General features: G+C 40.3%; 1 protein-coding gene across 8 annotated transcripts in view; it reads right to left on the bottom strand.

The window, feature by feature from the left end:
* The window catches only part of GRIN2B (glutamate ionotropic receptor NMDA type subunit 2B), a 505856-nt gene extending 488341 nt beyond the window's left edge, over positions 1-17515 (bottom strand). For 2 of the 8 annotated variants that reach the window (XM_049102486.1, XM_049102490.1), the window contains exons 1-2: positions 17013-17515; positions 8884-9089 (exon numbers count right to left, since the gene is read on the bottom strand). The gene's annotated coding sequence lies outside the window, so the exon portion shown is untranslated. Of the gene's footprint in view, positions 1-3314; positions 3391-8883; positions 9185-17012 lie in introns of all 8 variants that reach the window. The other 6 variants (XM_049102484.1, XM_049102485.1, XM_049102487.1 and 3 more) reach the window with 6 other exon arrangements.
* Between the last annotated feature and the right edge of the window lie 3274 nt (positions 17516-20789).

The following is a 20789-nucleotide window of genomic DNA, read 5'->3' as shown; positions in this document are numbered from 1 at the left end:
CAGACCACCAAAGTTAGATAGACTAACTTTCACCACCAACATTTGGCTACACTGCCCAACAGAACTTTCTACATTGATGGAAATGTTCTATATGTTCACTGTTTAGTAGCTAGCGACTAGCCACATATGGCTACTGGCCTCTTGAAATGTGTATAGCAAAGGAATGGATTTAATTAGTTTAATTTAAATAGCCATGCGTGGCTAGCAGACAGTGTAGCTCTCTAGGGGCATGGGCTGGAATGGATGTCAAGCCCAATCTTTTCAATGAAATCTAGGAGAGCATATAGTCATTGTACCCAGGTCATTTTGAAAGATGGCAACATTGTTAAATACATACATAATGGTTTTATCATAGCCACATGATCTGTCCTAATTCAGTCTCCAATAGTGCTTCTCCTAATTATTGAAAGTTGTTAGCAAAAACCAATGTCATGCACAAAGACTGAGCATGCATGTGAGGGATTTAGCACTGTGATCAAATAAAACTTAAAATTAATCTGACACCTATTAATGATGTGCATAATAGTTACAGTACACGCAGTAATTAGTTATAAAGGGGAAGTCATCCTCATAAATTACTAAAATTAGCATCACTTTTATACACTGTTTATTTTCTGGTATTAACAAATCACACCAATATTCTTAGCTTTCCTGAATTCTTTGTAAATGCCCATCCCAGCATCATTTAAAGATCAGAATCCCAGCTCCGAAGCTATTGCAACATGCTATCCTGTCTCAGTATTCTTTCCCTCCCTAATAGCACCCATAGATGAGGTCTTTGGTGCCCCTGGTCATACTGTCAGCTTCTGCTACTCTTTGTCCCACCTCTGAGATATCACTGAGCAGGGCAACTTTTACTGCTCCCCTCATGAAGTTCCTGCTCTGGATGAGGAAGATCATGGATAGACAGTTCTCCCCAACAGCTGTGCATCAAGGAAAAGGGAAGAGAGAAGAGAGGGCAAAGTGGGAAGGCCAGGAAGGAAGCTGGATGCCAGGCAAAGGCATCCTACTGGAATCCTGAATATGGACTCGGGATGGAGGTTTGGAGGCAGAGGGAGACAGCCTGGAGCAAAAGACAGTGCAGCAGCTAGAAGAGAAGGCCTGCACTCTTGCCCAATGGGACCCTGGTCCTGAAGCCATACCTGAGAGCAGCCTTGAGGCACAGAGATTCAGGGAACCTCCGGGCACACATGCTATGCTGAGTGGTCCTTGATAATATGCTTCTGGTGGCTCCACATGGGACACAGCTTATGTGTGAGGAGGGCAAAAATACTCAGCATTGAGGTCTCGATCTCCTGGGAGACCAGAAGAGGCAGAGGGGGGCAGCAAGTACCTGAGGTGAAGCAGAGAGGACAGGGCAAGGGGGAGGCTTTGAAAGCACAGGAAGAGATTCCATGGTTCCTCTTGTCAGGGAAAAACTGCAGAAATCGGCCATATTTGCAGGAAATGTTCATTTCCATAGCAAGTGTTGAGCTATAAATACCTCACCAGTCAGACTTGAGCAGGCCCAGCAGACAGATTACATGCTTTCCAGGTTAAGGAGGTCAGGGCTCAGAGGGTAACGAAATGTGTGACTTCCTTACAAAATTCTCCCCAAGGGCTCCAGACACCATCCTGCTCTCCTGCTCAGGCTGTGCTTTTTCCTAAGGTGGTAACTGCCAGGTTCTGGTTTCTCATTCCAAGGTCCAAACAATAAAGGAAGAGGAAGAGTTTGGCAACGCTTGTACTGACCACAATCCTTTTCCCTTCAAGGACCCTCCCTATCTCTACAGTTTCAGTATGAATCTGAAACAAGATGCCAGTGACAGTAACAACAAACTACATTCACTGAGGGACCCATATAAGCTGCACTACATGTTCCCACCTGTCTGTCTGTCTTTGAGCCTGTCTGTCTCCCCCAACCTCCTGTATGGCTACTGTACAACACTTGACTTGATGTCTTCTCCATTCACAGAGCCAGCTCGGCTAGAAACTAGCATTTCTTGGTCTCAAACTCACTGGAAGGGAGAATTACTTAGCTCAGCTTGAGCTAGAAATCTACCTTGATTGAATCAACAGAAACTCAGCTACTTACAGAATACAGGTGAGCAAGTGGTGGGGCCCCACCTGAGGGAGAAAGACGGTGACAGTCCTCAGAGAAGGGAGATGTGAGCTAAATAAATACCTAGCAACATGTTTACTGCAGTGCAGCCCTTTAGTGGTTGGTGTCCATAGAGTCTTTCTTTGAACTTGGGGAATAGTAGTCCTCACTGGAGGTGGGGGAAATGCTAGAGCAGGGGCTAGGGTAGCCTCTAGCTTCTGCATGGTTTTACTGAAGACCTGGTTACCTCCAACTAATGAAGACCAATACAAGCTGTGTACAGAGGACTTTGGTTCTGCCTGAACACAGGTACACTGGAATCACAATCCCTTTTTCGATAAAATGTTACTTTTAATTCCTCTGAAGCCAAGAGATTCCTTGGAAGGGAGATGCTACCAATAGTAAAGTTCTTGAGTGAACAGATTATTGTGTGCCCTTCCCTTCAGGCAATCTGAGAAAACCTGGTGGGAGAAAGTGGCTCAGAAGGCAGTATGTGGGGCAACTGTTTTAGAGATTGCATGGAGGGGGGATGAGCTTATGATCTGCCAGTAGATTTAATGGTAAAGGTTCCTGTCCTGGTGATTAAGTAACTCAAATGTCCATTGCAATTAGCATTCTTAGTTGCCTTTATTAGTCTCCTGGAGAGAAGGTAAGGACCAGGAAGGTTAGGCTCACCTTTGGCAGCTGCTGATTGAAAGCAATTCTGAGCTGCATCTCTGATGGTGAGCTCCTTATGACTAAGGAGAAGACATCAGTACAGAAATCGTTCTGTAGAAAAACTTCAAATAAAGAAAAGCCTTATCTCCTAGGAAACCAATTCACTCCTCCTCATTCTCTGTTCAGAAAGATGGCCAGCTTTCCCTTTTCCCATTCCCAACCCCATAATCATTTCCTTCTTCAAAAGCTCACAGTCTAACAAAGCAAGAAGGCATTCTAGATGAGGATATGTATTTTTTAAGCTGAATTATTATATCCAGCCAAGGTCCAACACAATTTCCAAATTCAGAATCCATTTGAAAAGATATTTGGGATGTGGAAACACAGACAGCTGCCAAATAATCACTTAGATATGACAAGGAGTACAGGCTGTGAATTAGAACACAGCTGGAATCTACCTATAAGACCATTTTCCGTACGGTAGAATTTAGCAAATGACACCTCTATTACAAGGGGTCTGGTTCCTCATGTCTCCTGTAAGCAATTTCACAAATGTTATGGCCTTAAGGTACAGTACCTTGTAGAAGCTTTCATCTACTCAGTTGTTCCATGTGATTTGAGCGCCTATTATAGGCCAAACACTAGGTAGCTCACTGGGGGTGGGGGGTATAAAGAGAAAAAAGAATTAAAGGATTCAAAGTGTAGCAGAGAAGATAGACACATAGATGAATATTGTAGCCACTAAATTAAAAAGTGAGTTCAAAACACAATGCTGGTGCAAGAGAATGTCAAGTCTACTGAGGATAATAATAATAAAAAAAAAACCTTCACAGAAGAAGAAATATTTGCATTTGGGTCTTAAGAATAAATAGAAGTTTGTCAAGAAGACCACTAAAAGGAAACAGTATATGCAAAGGTACTGAGGTATGAAACTGTAAAGTTCAGTCATGGAACTGCAATTCAGTAATTCAATAAGGACAGCACTGAGGAAGAACCAAGAGTAGAGAGAGATGACTGGAGAAGTAGGAAGACACTGACTGGCTCATGAATGACGTGGTTAATTGTGGTTGAGCAGCGTAGATTTTATCCTACCAGTGAGGGAGAATATACTGGATTATCTGTGATCCTCAGAGCCATTCTGACTCCTGTGCTTTCTCCTTTGTCAAAGAGTTAGAAATCTGGAAATACATTTCCTAGATCTCTTGTCAGCAGTATTCCAGTTTAAAGTCTACCAATTCAATATCCTGACAAGTTTTCAGAAGGTAGAAGGAAGTCAAAGGCCACCATCACTCCTCCAATAGTGGTAGGCAAATGTGTGAGCGTCAAGAAACACTAGGTTGTTATCAGTGTTCTGCTCTGTGTGAAGTACCCACTGTGGTGTCATGGACAGCTATGAACATTAGCAGTGGTTTACTGAAGTTCATAACCAGGGCAACAATAGCTATTTCCTGTTCCCCAGAAATTTTACTACCACATTGTAGGCCTCCTGGCAAGCTTCAGAACCATCAACAACCTTATCCAACCTACAATCCTACAACTTTTCCAATATTTATAAGCATCATTTAGCAGTATTGCATCTATTTCTGCTCAAAATACTTCATGTGGTTTCTGTTTCCCTGTTCCAAACCCTGACTGGGGCATTTTAGAAGATGATGCTGGTGGCTTTGTGAAGAAAGAATTAAGTGGGGAGAGACTGGGGAAGGGATATCAAAAGATGGATTATTTCAATAATATAAAGGAGATATGATGCTCAAAACTAGGAAAATGTCAATAGAAACAGAGGAAGAGAATAACTTTAAAAATACTTAGGACATATGACCATTTGGATGAAGGAGAAAAATAAAAGGAACTCAGGCAGGTTCTAGACTTCTGGTCTAGGTAACTATACCAAGGGTAGAAAAGAGAGAATATAGGACAGGGAAGACGGGAAGAGGACTTGGTGGGCATTACAAATGAGACCTCAGTTCGGAATGTATTAAATTTGGTCTAGACACTAAGTAGGCGGTTGGATAAATAAATCTGGGGGTCAGGAGATTCAGGCCACAGGTATTTATTTTGTAGACCAGCAGCACAGAAATGGTCATTAAACCATGAGAGTGGGTGAAATTGATTAAGGAAAGTATGTAGCATGAAAAAAAAAACCAGAAAGTTAAGAAATGAACCCTGGAAAACATCAACAGTTAAGAGCAAATATTAGAAAAGAATGAAAGAGATCAAAAAGGAGTAATCAGAGAGGTAGAAAGAATCCACACAGTATGGTATTAAGCAGGAGGCAGTCATCTGAAATCATGAGTAAAGACATAAAGATGACATAAATTGTGGAAAATGGAAAGAGGAAAACATGATTTTAAAATATAGGAAGGATTCAACTGTTTACTTATGTTCACTCAAATGTTATTATTTTGCTTTTATGCATGGGTACAGTTTCATGCAAAGTGAAAATAAAAGGATGATCTCTAGTTCTTGGCAGCTTTACACTTCTAATGGGTTTTTTCTTTTCCTCAGTCTTCCTCCTTCATCCCAAGGCCATTTTTTCCCCTTTACTCACTGCTTCATCCCTTCTTCCCTCTCCCCTTGTTCTTAGGAGGGACCCAATGCATCTCTGCCCTTATAGGTAAGAGTTCCTGCTCACATATTTAGCCAGGCAATCTGGATCTAAGCCTTGTGGATCTTATGTCCATGCCAGTGTAGCCTGTGACTACTCACTAACCTATTAGTTCAAAAACTAGTAAATGGACTACTAGGCTGTGTTGAAATCAGTTTAATTGGTCACAACCAGGATATTTTTTAAATAAAGTATAAGAATAAAATGGAATAGAGAATATGAGTATACATCAGTGATAGGAAAAATAAATATTATTTAATAGGTTGGAAATAGGTTATATGTATCTTATTTGTGATGAGTCACAAAGTAAGATATTAGAGTGAAGTCTCATAAATATAACACAAAAAAGAATTACCAAGGAGGAGTGAGATCTGTCCTAGTTTATATTTACAAAGGGACAAGGTCTCAGGTGCAAATAATTTGCCTGGAAAATGATCCTAGAAAACAAAAGTGAAGGAGTAGGGAAAGAGAGATAAGAAAGGGGAAAAAGCCAACAAAGTGTGCATTAGTGCTGGTTACCACTATGAGTTACTAGGTCTCCATCTTGTTGGGGACACTCTGAGAAACCATGTAGAATGTGCCTCAGCATTGTCCCACTAGAGCAGAGGTTGGTTAATATTTTTTGTAAAGGGTCAGATATGAAATATTTTTCTCTTCATAGGCCATGCAGTCCCTGTCATAACTACTCATCTCTGCCATTGCAGCATAAAAGTAGCCATTGACAATATGTAAATGAATGGGCATGGCTGTGTTCCAATAAAGGTTTATTTATAAAAAGATGACTGGATTTGGCCAAAGTTTGTCAAGCCCTGCACTAGAATACAGGGAGACTGGGACATTCTTTTTCCACCAATTCATACACCCAATGATTGAAGATTGCCCTAGAGCATGACAACCTTCCCCCCCACTTCTGGGCATGCATAGACACTGAGAAAACACCACAAATGGATGACCAGTGTGCAAGGATACATGAAAGTGTGCTGGAGTCAGGTGGAAAAAGGGGGTGTGGTGAAGTGCATCACAGATGCAATAAGGGACAAATGGAGGTAATGTAATGCTGGAGAATATATTCACATTCACCCATATTTAATGAAACGACCTCACAAGTCTCTTCCAAGTACTCACTGATCTTGCTCATTCCACGCTTTTCTCTAGAAACACTAAGACCTGGTGTTTTTATATTCATCATGACCCTTTCCCTCAGGAAATTAGTTGTTGCATTGTAAAGAAGTTTTTTCTTTTACTTCTTCCAAGTTAAACTGTGTGTTCAGCTCTTATACCTAGCTTGGCACACACACTACCATTTCAAATCATTTTCTCTTAAAACTGTCCACACAGAGGAATCTCACCTAATTACTCTTACACAGTCTAAAAGACACAGTCTCTCTTATGCTTTTAAGCTCATTTTCTTTACCAAACGATTTCCTTTTTTCCCCAAATGGATACGTCCAATTATTCTTGGGTGTTTTAATTTCACACATTTTTGTGCACTTAGAAAGACCATAGATTGCACTACATTCACTGGCAAATCATCAAAAAGCATTTAAATGAAAGAAAATTTTTGTAAAAACATATCTTTTGTAGCAACATAAGCCTGAGATCATTCCTTGCTTTAAACCACATAACTAAAGGAGAAGGGAAACACAAGATTTCATGATTTGATTTCTTTTTAATGACTTTTCATTTATATAGCATTTTTACAGCTCAAAGAGCTCTTTTTCATGAAATTTGTGTGGTTTATACATTTCCTTATTTGAACCATGAGGAAAGAGTTTTGTAAAATTCACAGAGAAAGTTGGTAAGAAGACTGGATCTATAATCTAATCTCCCTTTGTCTCAATCAGGGCTTTGGTTTTTTGGTTTGGGTTTGGGCTTTTTTTTTTTTTTTTTTTTTTTTTTTTGTGGCTACTAATTTCTCACAGGAACTTTCTATTACCATATCATTCAACTTTCTCCATGCCGGGATATTGCTATAAATTCTTGGATAAGGGGATCCCTGGGTGGCGCAGCGGTTTAGCGCCTGCCTTTGTCGCAGGGCGCGATCCTGGAGACCCGGGATCGGGTCCCACGTCAGGCTCCCGGTGCATGGAGCCTGCTTCTCCCTCTGCCTGTGTCTCTGCCTCTCTCTCTCTCTCTCACTGTGTGCCTATCATAAATAAATTAAAAAAATTAAAAAAAATTCTTGGATAGGGATCCCTGGGTGGCCCAGCGGTTTGGCACCTGCCTTTGGCCCAGGGCGCGATCCTGGAGACCCGGGATCGAGTCCCACGTCGGGCTCCCGGTGCATGGAGCCTGCTTCTCCCTCTGCCTGTGTCTCTGCCTCTCTCTCTCTGTGTGTGACTATCATAAATAAATTAAAAAATTAAAAAAATAAAATAAATTCTTGGATGTTTTAAGGTTCTGTTTTTGTTTTAATGCAGACAGGTCCCAGGCATGGCAGATTATTTGCAAAGATAGCTACAAAAACCTCTTATCCCTGTATGCTCATGACTTTGCCATCCTTCCTGTAGAAAGACATATAGTCTATTTCCCCTGCCCTTGAGTCTCAACTGATCTTGTGATTTGCTTTAAACAGGAGAATGCAGTGATGTAATATAGTGAAACTTTCAAGTCCAGGCCTCAAGATGCTTCTTGGAACACAGTGATGTCATGTGAGGAAGCCTGACTCTCCTGCTTGAGGAATAAGGGCATGGTGAAAGGAGCCAACAGCCAACACCAAATGGCAGGTAAATGAATGAAACCACTTTGGGCTATCCAGCCCCACTTGAACCTCTGGATAAGTAAGCCACATGAGTGACTCTAGATGATATCAGTAGAAGAACAGCTCAGCTAAGCTCATCCCAAATTAGTGACCCACAAAATGATGAGCAAATAAAAATAAATGTTGCTTTAAGCAACTAAGTTTTGGCATGATTAGTTATGCAGCAATACATAATGGATACACTAATAGTGTGGGATTTGATGGCCCATTATTTTTTGGAAATAATAGAGATTCCCTAAAGATCTGAAACCAACATTAATGATGAGTTTTCTTCTATTTTTAAGGAATGCTATCTTGATTCCCGAGGTTTGTTAAAGAGTAATGACATCAATAGATAAATAGCATAAGCTTATTATATTAACTTTTCACAGAACCGATTGAGCTCTCCACAGGAGTGATTTCTGGTAGCCATCTTTTTGTTACTTGACTCCATCCAAGTGGCCATAATTAGTAAGAATGGCTATCTAGCACAGGTTAGGCAATTAGAGCCTCTCCATGGTGAATATGAAATATGGACTAGAGACCCAGAGACTGGAAATCTTTGAGAACTGAGTCTGTTTAACAGTAGGTCTCTGAAAGTAAGGCTATCACTACTCTGAGGTCCCCAGAACCACACTAGCCCCCACACTTCCTGAAAAGTGGCTGTTCAACTCTTCTTTAGACTCTGTGACATATTCTAGGTACTCATCCAAGAAGTCTTCTTTCCACATAAACTACTTAGACTTGATTTTTGCTCCTGCCTGCTACAGAAATCTAAATTAATGCAGGTCCCATTCCCACCTTTGGCTGATGAGAAGTCCAAGGCTGGCTCCTAAGGGTTCCTTGGGGGGGTCTCTGGCCCCTCTCTGCTCTTTCACAGTTTGGAGATCAGAAGGAAGCTGCTGCCCAGGAAGATAATCTCATTTTACAGTGGGATCAGGAAAGCTGGTATCCTGAATTTCTTCATGATTCCACTTACTGCATAGATCAGTGCTGTAAGCAAGTATCTGTTGATAATAATTTCATTGATGAAAGCTCTCCCTGCTCTTACTGCCCCATGCCCTTGTCATATGAACATCAACTCCATACTGCCAGGATCAGCCTTGGTGGTGGTGGTGGGAGGAAGAAAGAGATAATTGATTTCTCAGGAAGTATTTGGGGAAGTATTTGGTGGTCTATGGCACCAAGTACAAGATATTATCCCCACTGCCTGCCTGGACATTTTTGGCCATTATATAACCTTGTGCCCTGCAATATCAAGTCTCTACTCCTCTACAAATTACTATAATATCCTAATTTTAAGTTAAAGTTCATTAGAAGAACTGGAATCTTACATAATTACCACAATTCAGGACCCCCGAAAAAGACTACAGGTAACATCATTTTCTATTATATTTGAACACGGAAAGGTAAATGTGCTGAATGGTTCCTGAGGGCATCTTGTTTTCAGTAAGAGCTCTCTCACACAGTCACATGGCTAAATTCCAGCTATTTCATTCAGGACAAGTCTGGGAATTGATTCGGTTTTTGTTACTGAAAAGGGAAAATGATCTTCATAAATGTCCATCAAAGGAGGATTATAGAACTCTACAGTGTCATGATAATTTTTGCAAAGGATGAATCAAAGATAAATTAAGTGTACCCACTGCCAGATGTCATTGTGCCTGGGTAGTTTTTTGGTTCTCTAAAAAAAAATGAACAAAACATTTGAGTAAATTTAAATCTGAGGAAGTTGGTGTCTGGTAGTAAATAATTTCAAGTTGTGGCCTATAGATTGATAGTGAATATTCACCTTTGGATAAGAGCAAAACCCCTGTGGTTCTGACTATAGTAGGATTGCTTTCTCCATTTTCAGAGACCAAAGAGCTGAATTTTCCCAACAAAAGTTATTGTTCTAAAGAAACAAATCAATTTATTCCAGTTTTTTGTGAAACAGATAAAGGAGAAAAGGGGCAGAATTATAAATGTAAAAATGGAAATAGCCTCTTAATCTAACTCCACACTTAGAGTTTATAAGAAATTCCTTGAAACTGAATAAAAACTTGCACAGGTTTTAGTTTTAGTAATCCAAGGGTGCCTGGGTGGCTGAGTTGGTTAAGTGGTGAGTTCAAGCCCCATGTTGGACCCAGGGTGGAGCCTACTTAAAATAAAATATAAATTAATAAATATGTATATAAATAAATAAATTCCTAAGAGAATATACTCCAGAGGTAAAAAAAATCTCAATTCGAGTTAAAAAGCAAAATCAAACTAAAATCCCTAAACTAAAACTCTCCCTTTTAGCCACACTCATTAAAATTAGAACCATTTCCTTGAAAGAAACAATTGAATACTGATATCAGATCCTTATGTTGACTGTTGGTGGATACCAACGCTTAAGTATCATGGGCAAAGAGTATACAGGCACCAAAAATATTCCACGAAAGAAGTGAATTCGGTCAGGGTAATTGTGCCATTCTTTGCACAACTTCCACTCATGATCTAGATAGAAGTCATTTTTCATTCATTCACTCATTTACACTCACACCCTTAAGCACTCCTTCATTCAAACACATTTACCGAAGGCTGCAATACGCTGAACAATGTGCTAGCACTGGGGATGAACACAATTACAACACAGTTTCTGTCCACAGCTTACACTCTGATCTTGGAAACCTTCCAGTCTTTCATCTCCTACCTCCAGTCATGAAAACTGATGTAATGCTTTTTCTTTCCATCTCTCCTTTGTCTCTGCCACAATTAAAGTCATTGCTTGGAGGCTGAATGGTGAAAGTTGCTTTCTAGTTGGAATACCTACCCCTAGCCTCTTTTCTCTCCACAAACTCTTTATACCACTGTCTCCTCCATCTTCCAAAAAGATTGCTTTGGTCATGTCACACCCCTCTGCAAATACTTTAAGTAGCTTCCCATTTTTCCCAGGGGGGAAAAAGAAGACAAATTCTATAACTCAAATGGTTATTATTGTGATTCTCAATAATTACTACCATTCTTGGGAGCTTACTGTGTGCCAGCCACTGTGCTAAGGACTTTACATGCATTATCTCATTTATTCCTCATGCCAAGTCTTCAAGACAAGAATTATTATCTTCATCTTACAAAAGAGAAAAATGATGCTAAGAGGTGATCACTAATGTTCCCAAGGTCACACAGACAGTAAGTAGCAGAATGACTTCAGAGCCTACACTCTTAACCACTGGACAGGACTGCCATTCTGCTCTTGAGTGAGTCTTGACCCTTTGCAAGTCTGCCTCTGTACCTTCACTCTTGCTGGGTCTCCCATGTGATATGTCCTTCATTTTCTCCATGCCTTCAAGTTTCAGCCAAATTTAAGTCCCCTCTCCCTGTGGACTCTTCCTAGACCATGATAGTAGGCATGGACCTCCTCATCCTCTAGCTCCTATACTGCTTAGTTTTTCTACCACTCATTTGGCACTGAGAGATGTCCTATACCTTATCTTCATAGAAATATCTCATATGTCTCAAGTGCAGCAATGAAAATCCTTTGAGAACATGTAGTCCTCAAGATATTTAATAAATATTGTTGGTTTTGTGGCATGATGCCTTTAATTAGACACTCAATAAATTAATGCTGTGTAAGGAAATGAAGAGTTTAGACATTAAAACAATGAGGGAAGTCTGTCTCTAACTTTTGAATGATTACGATGCACATACCATTCTCTCACCATGATTAGTGAAGAAGGATCATGTGGAAAGTGCTATATTTCTCTCTCCGGCATACCATAAAGAACAGAAACCCCCAAGAAGTTATGGGGGGTTCCAAAAATCTTCCTAAGTAATCAGACCAAGGAACATTATGAACATCCCTGCTCAGATGCTCAGTTCAAATAAGACCTATGTGGAACTGCAGTCCCAGAGCCTTATCAGCTCCAGGGTAAAAATGGTGGCTTTCTCAAGCATTTGGCAGCAAAATAGGCTAAAACTGGGTGGAATGGACCCTGAGAATTCCTACCCTCTCCTCAAACTGCAAGAGATGGTTTTAATTACTGTTCTAATCCAAACCACTTGGAGGTCTCCAGGGACCACAGAGCTCCACAGCATATTAGCAAGTCCTACTACCACTGACTCTCATCCCCAATACATGGCAGGAAGTGATCACCACCTTACATATCATGTCGCACCTGGAGGATGGCCAGAGAGAGACTGCCGACTGGCTAGTAATCTCCAATGGAAAAGCCTGACTGGAGGCAAGAGGTGACCAACTGCAATACTACAATATACTGCTTTTATCTTTGCAAATTGGTGGCAGAGTAGGGTCCATGCCTTCACTTCTTTGCTAAGAATAAAATGGCATGTGACTTGACAATGAAAGATTCTGAGCACAGTCTCAGATGTCTTAAAGTAAGCATTATGTTTTCTGAGGAATGAAAGAAACAGAGATGTTTAAGGCATGTTGGATACACACTCTGAAAAAGAACTGATGATATGTTACATTTGCTATTAGCCTTTTCCATTTTAAAAGTGGTTTTATAAATTTTCATATGACTTCAGCCTCTCATCAACCCTAGTTGATGGCTTGGGCAGCTCTAAGTATCCTCCATTTTATACACATGGTAAGAACAGCCCCAAGCCTTGCTAGAGATCCCAAAACTAGGGACTGGCAACACCAGCATTAGAACCTCTCTGCCTCTCGCAACTCTTCTAGAAGCAGGGCCCCTTTCAGCACATTGTTCCTTCCCAAGAGTGAAAGAATTGGAATATAAAATTGTTTGGTTTGATTTGGTTGGCTTTTTTTTCTTTGCTTTCATTTCTGTTTTGAATTCGTTCACTTTCTATCCCTTCCTTCCCACCTTCATATATTCCCTCTCCTTCCCCATCCCACACTCTCTCTGAGCTTCTTTCAGATGCTGCTTCACTGGCTGCTTTGGCTGCAAACCACCCTGCCTCACAGCCAATATTTGGAGCTCACAGATTACACAGCTGCGTCCTCAGACTGCTTGTTGCTTCTTCTTAGGGCTGGGTGAATTATTATTATTATTATTATTATTATTATTATTATTATTATTATTATTATTTAGTGGAGGAAAGGTATTAGAGAGGGAGAAAGAGCTGAATAATTACAAAATTAACAGCAATTGGTGCTCACCTAATAACCCCATTAAGACTGCAAATCATTTTACTCTTTTAATCATTTTATTCATTTTAACTCTTCATGTTTGTGACAGAAAGGGTAGGGACATTTTGAGGGTAGTAAATACCCCCACAGTGAAATGCTTCCAAGGGTTATAGTATTTTCATTGACCTGACTGGTCAATATCTTGACATGCAATAATCAAAAAGATCATAAACAGAGTTCTCAAGTTACTCCCTTCATTTACTGCCAAGTTGTGAGTGGGGGATGCCAGAGAGGGGCCAGGTGTGCTGGGGGCTGTCAGCCCAGCCTCTCCGCCTTGCACCCTGTTCACACCGGCATACAAAGGCACAGAGGAGCATGCAAAAGGAGCAAGGGAAAATCTGGAGGCTAACCTGTCATTCTACTCAGAGGGAAAGGAACTCTGAAATTGTCAAAGGTAAGACTCTAGACTGGTCCTCCCTTCTTTTTTTTCCACAACAAAATTGCTCAGGCAGCTCTTGCTATGACAAACACTTGCACTGAGCTTCTCAAGGGGAAACAGTGACGTGGGCCTCGTGTGCTTCACCAGTAATAAAGATTTTACCAGCTGCATTGAGCGTTGCTGTGGAATCCAACTATTGCTGTCAGGCTAATAAGAAAAAAGATTCACTGTTGTGAATCAAGTAAATAAACATGCCTGGGAAACACTATGGCAGCAGATAACACTGAGAAAAAAAAATGAGAATTGGTACTATTTTTAGTGCTAGCTCTCTGATTATAATTGTACTTGAAGAGCAACTAGCATGAACAATATAAAGGCAAAGTTAATTTCAGATCCTGGGCTTGCTGCACAGTTCTTAGATTATTCAAATGCAATGTGATCTACAGTCATTTTTCAACTGTGTGACAAGGAAACTTGGAGCTCTCTAAGTAGCTGCTGGAAGGCTCGTGGCAAATGGAAGTTAAGGGAAGTTGACTATGGAAAGATTTTTATTGTTTAAAAAAAATCTTATATAGTGTACCTCACTTTCCCTCTCAAGCTGGCATTTCCTGAAGACTTACAGTGTGCCAGGTACTATATTAAACTACCTCAATTATCACATCAACCTGTGAGGTGAGTTCTGCTAATATTTTCATCTTATGGAAGCCATAAGATGGAGCTGGAATTTCAAGTCAGTCTCTCTGACTCTAGAGCCAAATTATTGTGCTATTGTAGATGAAGACAGGACATAACTCACACTTCCACTTTCTGTACTTTGAAGAAAAAAGGATCCGTGCCCACTGCCTGCACTGATGACATACACATCCATCACCAAGAACAGGGCCCCAGGGCTGCTGATGGAAGCAGAGCTGCCCTAGTGAGGCAGAAAAGTAAAACAAAACAAAAACAGTGGCTACAGCCTTCTAAATACACCTCAGGTACCCTCTCCTGTGGAACTATAGAGCTGAGGACCTTCTCTCCCACGCTGAATCCTGGCCTAGAAACTCTGCTGAGCATCACATCTCATCCCTCTTCCCAGAGCAGAATACTGAGAAGCAGACATTCAGGTCTGACATTTAACCACTACTCTTATCATCATCCAAGGAAGTAGAATGGCTCTGAGAATTACTTCCACTGCTCTACTGTCTTTCCTTCTCCTGCTTTTGAGCTACAATGATGCCAAGTTCAGACTTACTAAATGTGTGTATGAAAACAAACAAATTTCATTCATATAAACTATACCAAAGGCTGAGCATACAGGATCAATGAGGTGAGGAACAAATTTGCTCTACATTATGTGATGCTCTGCTAATGTACTAAGTGCAAATGTGCATGCATTTTCTATGAATAGAGCTCCACTGTTAATCATTGTAAGTTTTCAGACTGAAAAAAAAAATACAGAATCAAATCAAATTGAAAGCACAGAACTAAGGGGAAAACACACCATGTTTACTGACTGACTATAAAGTCCTGTGATACGGTGTTACTGATCTCATTTCCAACAGTCTGTGGAAACACTTTTTTGTAGAGGGAACTTTCTAACTTTGTAATGAAAGTTAGTGAAACTATAGTTTTGCCTTTAAGGAAAAGTCTTATATAGATAATTAGATTGGAATACATTTGTATCCGTTTAAGAGCTTTTCAGTTCCAAGTGACAGAGGATCTAATTCAAACTAGCTTAAGTAAAAAGGGAACTTATTAGCTTATGTAACAGGCATAGAACTGGCTTCTGGCACAGACTAATCCAAGGTCTCAAACTCTGTCCCCACCTGTCTCCACACCTGAGTTCTGCTGTCCTTCATTGTCAGTGTCCACTTGGTGGCAGAAACAATTGTCAGCAACTCCTATCCTTCACTCTTCAGAGTTCAAGGGGAGTTTGAAGACTAAGCATTTCTGGGCTCTACTCTGACTGGCTTACTTTGTGTCAGGTGCTCGTCCTGGATCACATCCCTGTGATAAAGGGGACTGAGTGCAGCTTTTGGCAAAGCCAAATCACAGGTCCACCTTACACAAGTGCTAAGAGAGTAAGGGTGCGTCCTCACTGAAAATTCAAGGAATTATTTACAAAAGAAGAGAGAAAGGAGGCCTAAAACCAACAGATGTCCTCTAATGCATCTCTTCATAAAACAAAAGTACTTGTATTCACTTATTAAAATTACTCAGTGCCAAGACACAAAATATCTAACTATGAGTATACATATAAGCTTTTCCCCTAATGTGGCATTCATAGATGAACCTAAAATATTGCCACAAACTTTAAAGCTTTGGGTACCCACTGGCATTGAATACACTTGCAAAAACTACATAGATCTAAAAAAACTTTTTAAAAAAAATCACACAGATCTAAAGTTAAAAATTAAAATTGATGACCAAGACCAAAGAATTTTATATTTCCATTTCAGACTGGCTCTTAACTCATAAAATGTTACTCTGATAAATTTATGTGAACTTTCTGTGCTTATTTTCTATATTTCCCATTTGCCTTCCTTTCACAAAGAATCTGTCTTTATGTCATCTCTCTTCTGTGAGCCCCTCTAGACCCCCTCTCCACCCTACTTCAACCTCGTGTCTGCCCTGAGAACTAACTTGTGTGGATGGCATTAACAGGCTCCTTTATCCTCCACATTCTGGTTGGATTCAGCCAGTGGGGAGACCCAGTGGGAGATCAGGAAAGAAAAGGAGAGTGGGGAGCAAACTGTGTCTCTCAACCAAAGGTCACAATGCCTATCAAAGATGTCCTCTCTTGGGGCACCTGGGTGGCTCACTGGTTCAGCATCTCCTTCAGCTCAGGGCGTGATCCCGGGATCCTGGAATCAAGTCCTGCATCAGGCTCTCGACAGCCAGCCTGTTTCTTCCTCCGCCTATGTCTCTGCTTATCTCTCTGTGTCTCTCATGAGTAAATAAATAAAATCTTTTTTAAAAATGTCCTCACTTCATGACTCTCCCTCTGAAATTTCCAGTAATGTTCTTCTTGCTCCCACAGGCCTGGTAAGAGAGTCCACAACTCCTGCACATCCATGTGGCTCCCCATACCTTTGTAAATCATCCTTTTACTAAATTCCCCTCCAGTGTTCCAAACTTGAAGATGTCATCTGTTTTCTACTGGGACCCTGATGAAGACAGTCTATAAAATTTTGATGGAGAGGGGAGCAAAGAGGAATAGAGAGGGTGATGAGGGACTACAGATCAAGAAGTAGACCTCATTATCTGATAAACAACAAAATGCCACAAATGGCGCCAACCAATCTGATGTTTGGGTCAATTTACTTTTTTATGTCAATAGATCTTTTAAAATCCCCATGTTAGAGACAGAAACTTTAAGATTAGTATCAATACTCACCGAAAGTTTTGCACTTCAGAAGGAGTTTTAGCACATACCTTAGCTACATTTTTGGCGAACCAGAGAGGTGAGAGGGAGGAGAGCAGTCCAGGAAAAATAGAAGACAATCCTTGTGAACTCTTCCCTTCTAAGTGCTTCTTTCATATCAAGAACCGTTCACAACCTCACCCCCACCCCCACACCACCCATTCCCAGCTCACAGGAACCAGCTGCATCTATCAGAATCCTTGATAATTTTCGAAGCATTTGTCCCCTTTGCCAAAGTTCAGGTGATTATGATTGCAAGAGGAGGAACAGTGAGGGAAAGAGAAAATTCTGGAGGGATGAAAGGAGGATAAACTGAAGTGACAGAATGGAAGGCAGGGAGTAGACCATGCATAGAGGGGAGCACTGAGAGAACCTGACTCCAAAGGAGAAGGAGGCACTAAAGAAGATGGAACAGACAAGACAGAGAGGAGCAGAGGGACCAGATGGTTGGATCACTGGATATTATGCAAGGAGATTAATTGGGGTGGTGGGGTGGGGGGAGACTGGCAAAGACTTCATGGTTGCTCAGTAACCACAGAACAGTAACCTGGAAGCATTTAGCCTACATTCTACTGGAAACAAGAGCTACTGTCCTATGTGGTTCTGCAAACACCTTCTAAGATGGGCTGACTTATCCATACTTGCCTGTTTTTCGCCAGATCAAAAGACATTTTCTGCTTATACACAGAGGGAGCTGGGCTGTCACCTTAGATAATCTAGTGAGCAACAAAAAATGGAGGGGAAAAAATCTGAGATCAACATTAAAATCCCTATGTCCTTAATTTGCATCAGTTTTCCTATCAGTAATTTGCTCTCCCTTGCTCAGGAAGAGGGAGATGGCTTAGAAAGTGGAATAGGCTCTACTCTCTCTGGTCTGTAAATCTCTGCTGTTGCTGCTGTTTGTTTGTTTGCTTTTCATTACTTTTTAAAGACTCTTGCAGGAGAACCAAGGAGTGAGAACATTTCCTAGCTGTTGGCCTTTCTTAAGTCTAGGATTTTTTTTCCTTTTTTTTTTGGGGGGGGGGAGGGGGGTCTGCTCTTATCCATGGCAGCTGCTTTCAGTTTCCCAATTGATTCTGCATTTTAATGAAAAGTGTTATCCTCTTCCTATTCAGTTTAAGATAATTGTTGCCCAGGCAAATCATTATAATTAAATTCAATTTAAAAGTGAGAACCCACCTGCAACCATATGTTAAACCTGCCTTTGGATAAGGAAGTTAGTATTTTCACTTTGTATTAAAGCAAAAGTGAGTAATGGTAAGAGATTTTCAATGGAGATGGTTAAAGAGATTTGCTTCTTTTTTTAAATGATTAATTACAATTCACCTGTCTCTGAAAGGAAATTACTTGACTCTTGGAAAAACATTTTCATTAAACAGAACTACCATTGAGTAGGCTTCTATGAAGCAGATCTGGTACTGATGCAAGAAAGTAACTGAGATAAGAAAAAAAATAAGGTGCTTTCAGTAGATACATAAAATAGAACTGAAACATACACAGAAGGTTGGCATTGTTTGGCTCTCCAGCATCCTTTCCACTTCCTAAAAGTGTTCTGAATTTTCTCCAAAAAAAACATTTTCTTGTTCTCATCTGGAGTTTGAAATAATTAGATCCTTACAAACCAAAGACTGATGTGACGAAAAGCCAATAAGACGTAAGCTACTCAGCATGTCTCATGCCCCCTGACAATAGTGATCTGATTAGGAATCAGAGCCAAAAAGATGTTGCTGCAACTTTTGGGATGAAGAAAATTCCTTCCTCTTCTTCAAGAGTCGCTAAAAGAGACTTTTTTCTCCTTGAATGTATACTTTGAAGATGAAAGATCTAGAACTGCTGCAGCCATTTTCAGTCCGGAAAGAAAAGTAGTAGGGGACTCCCCAAGGCATGAAGCTTTCATCTAGGAAGACAGAGCAATGTGACATCATTTGAGCCATCAGATCAAGGTAGTGTTACCTCCAGATTTTTCAACCATATGTATCCACTTTCACGGCTTAAGGTAATTTGAGTTTTCTGTCACTTGTAACCATAATAATCCTGGAGGAGTGAATACTGTATTTGGATTGAGGCAAGGTCAGATGACCTCCCAGTCTATGGTAAAAAATTCAGTTTAAAAAAATGCCAATGCCTTCATTATTGGGACAGTGTATTAGACAGGTCTACTGATCATTTAAAACATCAGGAAACAGCAAAAATATATGTGAAAATTCGATGATCAATGATTTTAGGAAATCGCTTTTAAAAAAATAGGTGAATTCAGAAAGAGAACTAAGATAAACATAATTAATGAACTACATCTAAAGAGCAGGGAAAGAATGTTGAGAGATATAGGCAAATTTCATTCTCTTTCTTATCCAAGTATTGTTTATTTAGTGTCACGTAAGGGCAAAGAACTGTGATAGAACTTGATAGAGGGGATTACAAAGCTGTATAAGATGAAACCTATCCACTCAAGGAATTTTCTTTAATCAGACAGGGAAGCTAAACATGTATGCTTATAGTCAATTGCAACTCAGTACAAGGCAAGTGCTGAGAAATTATTTCCATAGTCTTTAACAGCTTACTAAGCATATTCACACTCATTATATCATTTGATTCTCACAACAGCCCTTTGAGATAGGCAGTTGCACTTCCCTATTTGGCATAGATAAAGAAACTGAGACTCAAAGTGTGCAAAAATAAATATCAGTGAATGTCACTGTGGCATTATTGAAAAGAAAAGAAACCTAAAAACTGCCTAAATATTCATCAAGAGTAGAGTAGCTAAGTACATTTTGTCCCTGAATACAAGAGAATGGTAGGCAGCTGTTAAAAAATAAGAAGGTGAAGTTCCTTTCCCGATAGAATGGAGTAAGCACACTCCACCCTATTTCCCACTGAGTTAGGATTGCCAGATTTAACAAATCAAAATATAGAATATTCATTTACAAATAACAATTTTGATTTTCAGATAACAAATTTTTAGTGTAATATTTGATAAACATACTACAAAGTTATGCAGGATGTCTTGTATTTTATCTGGTGAGCCTAGACTGAATGCAACTAAAAATATAGACAAAATGCATAGAGAAATTATCTGAAGACTCTGAAAAGTGAATGGTAACAGGAAGATTGAGGAACAAGATCTGAATTATGAACAATCCAGTAGTGAATTTCCTGAGTTTGTTTTCTTCCTCATCTTCCAGCTTGGACTGTGAAGCAACCCAAATCCCAGAGCTGGGAATCTCTTCTTCCAAGAGAAGCTCTCTCTTTCCAGTCTGAGGAGCAAGAAATGGGGCCCTCTATAGTACAGAAAAAAATGGGGAAGATCCTCTGGTTTTCTTCCTTCCTTCCTTCCTCCTTCCTCCCTTCCTCCCTCCCTTCCTTCCTTTCTTCCCTTCTCCCCTTCCTCCTTCCTTCCTTCCTTCCTTTCTTTCTCAACCTACTGAAGATCCCAAGAAATCCACAGTCCCAAACCAGCCAGGTGGTGGCTAGACAGGCAAGTACCTAAAACTCTGAGGAGAATTCTTTCTGTCTGACAAGAGGAACTATAATCTGTAGCATGTAAGGGGAAACCCCATTGTTTTATCCTCTATTTGTGTCTTCCTACTGCTTAGATACAATGGTGGACCAAACTGCAGGAAGTATGTTACTGGGTAGAGGAATCAAATATTCTGCTTTCTAGCCAAAGGACCAAAAAGAGGTACCTTTGGGTGCCAGAGACTGTGAGATTGAGAAGATGAAGCTCAAAAAAGGATCCTACGTAATGATGATGAAATCCTGGGCTCAGCCTTGACATATGAAATGATCCA

The sequence above is a fragment of the Canis lupus genome, chromosome 27, assembly GCF_003254725.2.
Source record: "Canis lupus dingo isolate Sandy chromosome 27, ASM325472v2, whole genome shotgun sequence".
Taxonomy (NCBI): Eukaryota; Metazoa; Chordata; class Mammalia; order Carnivora; family Canidae; genus Canis; species Canis lupus.
The sequence above is the reverse complement of the archived record's forward strand: the minus strand, read 5'-3'. Positions and strand labels throughout refer to the sequence as shown.